The following is a 6,000-nucleotide window of genomic DNA, read 5'->3' on the forward strand; positions in this document are numbered from 1 at the left end:
AATCTCTATGCGGCCTTGGTATGGACTCGACCTGCGGAATGGTTCGGCAATGGTAGTCGCTCCAACACGTCCTTGCAATGGCCACAGAGGTGATTCGACTAGAGCTCCAGTCTAGCTTTTGGGTTGCTTGGCGGACTGGTATAGCCGCGATCGAGTTCCGGCCATGAACGTTTTAGATAGCTCTTGGGCTTTCTGGGACGGAAGTCGGAAGTTTGGGCTGTTGTCCGATTTGATGACCATTCTTCGGATGTGTGAGAATCGGACAAATAACTTATATAGGGGACTGTGTTGTCTCACGCAGCCCCCTCCGTGCCCCTCTATCTCGACCGATGTTGGTGCTTGAAAGGGTTGGGATCGCTCGGATTTATAAACGTGCACCACCATTTGTCGAGTGTGAGGGACGCGGCAGGTCTCCTAAATGCTATGCGGGCGCTCTCTGAGAATCTCTATCCGGCCTCGACACAGACTAGTCTTGCTGAATGGTTTGGCACTGGTAGTCGATCCAACACATCGTTGTTGTGGCCGCCTAGGCGATTCGATTCGAGCCCCCGTCTAGCTTTTGGGTTGCTTGGCGGATTTTGCCCTATCCGCAAGTGAGCTCGGTCCCTAAACGTTCGAGAAACCCGATTGCTATGCGCCGACTCTCTTTCTTGCGAGCCTCCATCTAGCTTTTGGGTCTCTACGGAACGGAAGTCGGAATCTGGGACCGTTGTTTGATTCGACGAGGCAGACTACGGTTGTGCGAGAATCGGACAAATAACTTATATAGGGGAGGTGTTGACTGGAGCATTCTCCCCCGTGCCCCTCTAACTCGACCAATGCTGGCGCTCGAACGGTGGTAGCGCTCGGATTTTCATTGAGCGCCAGCATTGGTCGATTTAGAGGGGCATGCGAGATTCCCGAATGCTATGCGAGGGCTCTAACGGAAATGTCTATTGGTTTCGGTATGGATGCAATTGCGAGTGGTTCGGCAAAGGTAGTCGTTCCGATGCGTCCATGTCGTGGCCAAATCGATAATTCGATTTGAGCCCTCGTATAGCATTTGGGTCTCTCGATGTGATTCCGCATTCCAGTCCCTTTGGGCACTGCTTGAGCCGCATCCCAGGGGGTTCCCTTCCCAATAATCTGCCTCGCAACCCGATTGCTATGCGGTGAGGCTCCTCGGCCGCCTCGGAACTATCTGTGTATCAGACGCATCGCGGGATAAGGGGTTGGCAACGGTAGTCGCCCCAAGCGCGTCCGATGCTTGGACCATTCCGAGGCGGCCCTGAAGCCTCTTCCGTCTAGCCGTTGGGTCCTTCTCGCCGCATCCCTCGCCTCGCACCCCGATTGCTATGCGGTGAGGCTCCTCGGCCGCCTCAGAACTATCTGTGTATCGGACGCGTCGCGGGATAAGGGGTTGTCACTGGTAGTCGCCCCAAGCGCGTCCGATGCTTGGACCATTCCGAGGCGGCCCTGAAGCCTCTTCCGTCTAGCCGTTGGGTCCTTCTCGCCGCATCCCTCGCCTTGCACCCCGATTGCTATGCGGTGAGGCTCCTCGGCCGCCTCGGAACTATCTGTGTATCGGACGCGTCGCGGGATAAGGGGTTGTCACTGGTAGTCGCCCCAAGCGCGTCCGATGCTTGGACCATTCCGAGGCGGCCCTGAAGCCTCTTCCGTCTAGCCGTTGGGTCCTTCTCGCCGCATCCCTCGCCTCGCACCCCGATTGCTATGCGGTGAGGCTCCTCGGCCGCCTCGGAACTATCTGTGTATCGGACGCGTCGCGGGATAAGGGGTTGTCATTGGTAGTCGCCCCAAGCGCGTCCGATGCTTGGACCATTCCGAGGCGGCCCTGAAGCCTCTTCCGTCTAGCCGTTGGGTCCTTCTCGCCGCATCCCTCGCCTCGCACCCCGATTGCTATGCGGTGAGGCTCCTCGGCCGCCTCGGAACTATCTGTGTATCGGACGCGTCGCGGGATAAGGGGTTGTCACTGGTAGTCGCCCCAAGCGCGTCCGATGCTTGGACCATTCCGAGGCGGCCCTGAAGCCTCTTCCGTCTAGCCGTTGGGTCCTTCTCGCCGCATCCCTCGCCTCGCACCCCGATTGCTATGCGGTGAGGCTCCTCGGCCGCCTCGGAACTATCTGTGTATCGGACGCGTCGCGGGATAAGGGGTTGTCACTGGTAGTCGCCCCAAGCGCGTTCGATGCTTGGACCATTCCGAGGCGGCCCTGAAGCCTCTTCCGTCTAGCCGTTGGGTCCTTCTCGCCGCATCCCTCGCCTCGCACCCCGATTGCTATGCGGTGAGGCTCCTCGGCCGCCTTGGAACTATCTGTGTATCGGACGCGTCGCGGGATAAGGGGTTGTCACTGGTAGTCGCCCCAAGCGCGTCCGATGCTTGGACCATTCCGAGGCGGACCCGAAGCCTCTTCCGTCTAGCCGTTGGGTCCTTCTCGCCGCATCCTTCGCCTCGCACCCCGATTGCTATGCGGTGAGGCTCCTCGGCCGCCTCGGAACTATCTGTGTATCGGACGCGTCGCGGGATAAGGGGTTGTCACTGGTAGTCGCCCCAAGCGCGTCCGATGCTTGGACCATTCCGAGGCGGACCCGAAGCCTCTTCCGTCTAGCCGTTGGGTCCTTCTCGCCGCATCCCTCGCCTCGCACCCCGATTGCTATGCGGTGAGGCTCCTCGGCCGCCTTGGAACTATCTGTGTATCGGACGCGTCGCGGGATAAGGGGTTGTCACTGGTAGTCGCCCCAAGCGCGTCCGATGCTTGGACCATTCCGAGGCGGACCCGAAGCCTCTTCCGTCTAGCCGTTGGGTCCTTCTCGCCGCATCCCTCGCCTCGCACCCCGATTGCTATGCGGTGAGGCTCCTCGGCCGCCTTGGAACTATCTGTGTATCGGACGCGTCGCGGGATAAGGGGTTGTCACTGGTAGTCGCCCCAAGCGCGTCCGATGCTTGGACCATTCCGAGGCGGACCCGAAGCCTCTTCCGTCTAGCCGTTGGGTCCTTCTCGCCGCATCCCTCGCCTCGCACCCCGATTGCTATGCGGTGAGGCTCCTCGGCCGCCTTGGAACTATCTGTGTATCGGACGCGTCGCGGGATAAGGGGTTGTCACTGGTAGTCGCCCCAAGCGCGTCCGATGCTTGGACCATTCCGAGGCGGCCCCGAAGCCTCTTCCGTGTAGCCGTTGGGTCCTTCTCGCCGCATCCCTCGCCTCGCACCCCGATTGCTATGCGGTGAGGCTCCTCGGCCGCCTTGGAACTATCTGTGTATCGGACGCGTCGCGGGATAAGGGGTTGTCACTGGTAGTCGCCCCAAGCGCGTCCGATGCTTGGACCATTCCGAGGCGGCCCCGAAGCCTCTTCCGTGTAGCCGTTGGGTCCTTCTCGCCGCATCCCTCGCCTCGCACCCCGATTGCTATGCGGTGAGGCTCCTCGGCCGCCTTGGAACTATCTGTGTATCGGACGCGTCGCGGGATAAGGGGTTGTCACTGGTAGTCGCCCCAAGCGCGTCCGATGCTTGGACCATTCCGAGGCGGACCTGAAGCCTCTTCCCTCTAGCCGTTGGGGCTTTCTCGCCGCATCCCTCGCCTCGCACCCTGATTGCTATGCTGTGAGGCTCCTCGGCCGCCTTGGAACTATCTGTGTATCGGACGCATCGCGGGATAAGGGGTTGGCAGTGGTAGTCGCCCCAAGCGCATCCGATGCTTGGACCATTCCGAGGCGGCCCTGCAGCCTCTTCCGTCTAGCCGTTGGGGCCATCTCGCCGCATCCCCCACCTCGCACCACGATTGCTATGCGGTGAGGCTCCTTGGCCGCCTCGGAACTATCTGTGTATCGGACGCATCGCGGGATAAGGGGTTGTCACTGGTAGTCGCCCCAAGCGCGTCCGATGCTTGGACTATTCCGAGGCGGCCCTGCAGCCTCTTCCGTCTAGCCGTTGGGGCCATCTCGCTGCATCCCCCACCTCCTCGGCCGCCTCGGAACTATCTGTGTATCGGACGCATCGCGGGATAAGGGGTTGGCAGTGGTAGTCGCCCCAAGCGCGTCCGATGCTTGGACTATTCCGAGGCAGCCCTGCAGCCTCTTCCGTCTAGCCTTTGGGGCCATCTCGCCGCATCCCTCGCCTCGCACCCCGATTGCTATGCGGTGAGGCTCCTCGGCCGCCTGGGAACTATCTTCGTATCGGACGCATCGCGGGATAAGGGGTTGTCACTGGTAGTCGCCCCAAGCGCGTCCGATGCTTGGACTATTCCGAGGCGGCCCTGTGGCCTCTTCCGTCTAGCCGTTGGGGCCATCTCGCCGCATCCCCCACCTCGCACCCCGATTGCTATGCGGTGAGGCTCTTCGGCCGCCTTGGAACTATCTTCGTATCGGACGCATCGCGGGATAAGGGGTTGTCACTGGTAGTGGCCCCAAGCGCGTCCGATGCTTGGACTATTCCGAGGCGGCCCTGCAGCCTCTTCCGTCTAGCCGTTGGGGCCATCTCGCCGCATCCCCCACCTCGCACCCCGATTGCTATGCGGTGAGGCTCCTCGGCCGCCTTGGAACTATCTTCGTATCGGACGCATCGCGGGATAAGGGGTTGTCACTGGTAGTCGCCCCAAGCGCGTCCGATGCTTGGACTATTCCGACGCGGCCCTGTGGCCTCTTCCGTCTAGCCGTTGGGGCCATCTCGCCGCATCCCCCACCTCGCACCCCGATTGCTATGCGGTGAGGCTCCTCGGCCGCCTTGGAACCATCTTCGTATCGGACGCATCGCGGGATAGGGGGCTGTCACTGGTAGTCGCCCCAAGCGTGTCCGATGCTTGGACCATTCCTAGGCGGCCCTGAAGCCTCTTCCGTCTAGCCGTTGGGGCCTTCCCGCCCCATCCCTCGCCTCGCACCCCCGATTGCTATGCGGTGAGGCTCCTCGGCCGCCTTGGAACCATCTGTGTATCGGACGCATCGCGGGATAAGGGGTTGGCACTGGCAGTCGCCCCAAGCGCGTCCGATGCTTGGACCATTCCGAGGTGGCCCTGAAGCCTCTTCCGTCTAGCCGTTGGGGCCTTCCCGCCCCATCCCTCGCCTCGCACCCCGATTGATATGCGGTGAGGCTCCTCGGCCGCCTTGGAACTATCTGTGTATCGGACGCATCGCGGGATAAGGGGTTGGCACTGGTAGTCGTCCCAATCGCATCCGATGCTTGGACCATTCCGAGGCGGCCCTGCAGCCTCTTCCGTTTAGCCGTCGGGGCCTTCCCGCCGCATCCCTCGCCTCGCATCCCGATTCCTATGCAGTGAGTCTTCTCGGCCGCCGCGGAACTATACCTGTTATTGCTACTGCATCCTTCGGCTGGTAACCTCCTCTGCCGCCTTGGAACGTTCTCTTTGTCGGACGCGTCGCGGGATAAGGGGTTGGCACTGGTAGTCGCCCCAAGCGCGCCCGATGCATAGACCGCTCCGAGTCGACCTTGCTTTCAGCCTCTCACATGCATAGACCTCTCTGAGTCGACCCTGCAGCCTCTCACGTTTAGCCTTTGGAATCTCGCCTCACAACATGATTTCTATCCTTGATGCATCCCTTGCCTCGAGCCCTGATTGCTTTCTTGGCTGCATCCCTCCTCTCCTCACAGCCCGGTTGTCATCACTGCTTCATCCGTCGCTTCATGCATTCTGGCTGCTGGGCCCTTCCCACCGCACACCTCGATTGCTATCTCTTCTGCATCACACACCCCGATTGCTATCTCTGCTACATCCCTCGGCTCTCACTTCTGCATCCTTCGCCTCACACCTCGATTGCTATCAATGCTGCATCCGTAACCTCACACCCCGATTGCTATGCGGGGAGGCTCCTTGGCCGCCTTGGAAATTTCTGTGTGTCGGACGCACCGCGGGATAAGGGGTTGGCACTGGTAGTCGCCCCAAGTGCGCCCGATTCTTAGACCGCTTCGAGGTGACCTCGTAGCCTCTTTCGTCCAGGCTTCCTGCCTTCAACGCCCTTTTTACACCTCGATTTCTATGCGCGGGCTCGTTGGCG

This window comes from Cryptomeria japonica, unplaced genomic scaffold (genome assembly GCF_030272615.1).
Source record: "Cryptomeria japonica unplaced genomic scaffold, Sugi_1.0 HiC_scaffold_43, whole genome shotgun sequence".
Taxonomy (NCBI): domain Eukaryota; kingdom Viridiplantae; phylum Streptophyta; class Pinopsida; order Cupressales; family Cupressaceae; genus Cryptomeria; species Cryptomeria japonica.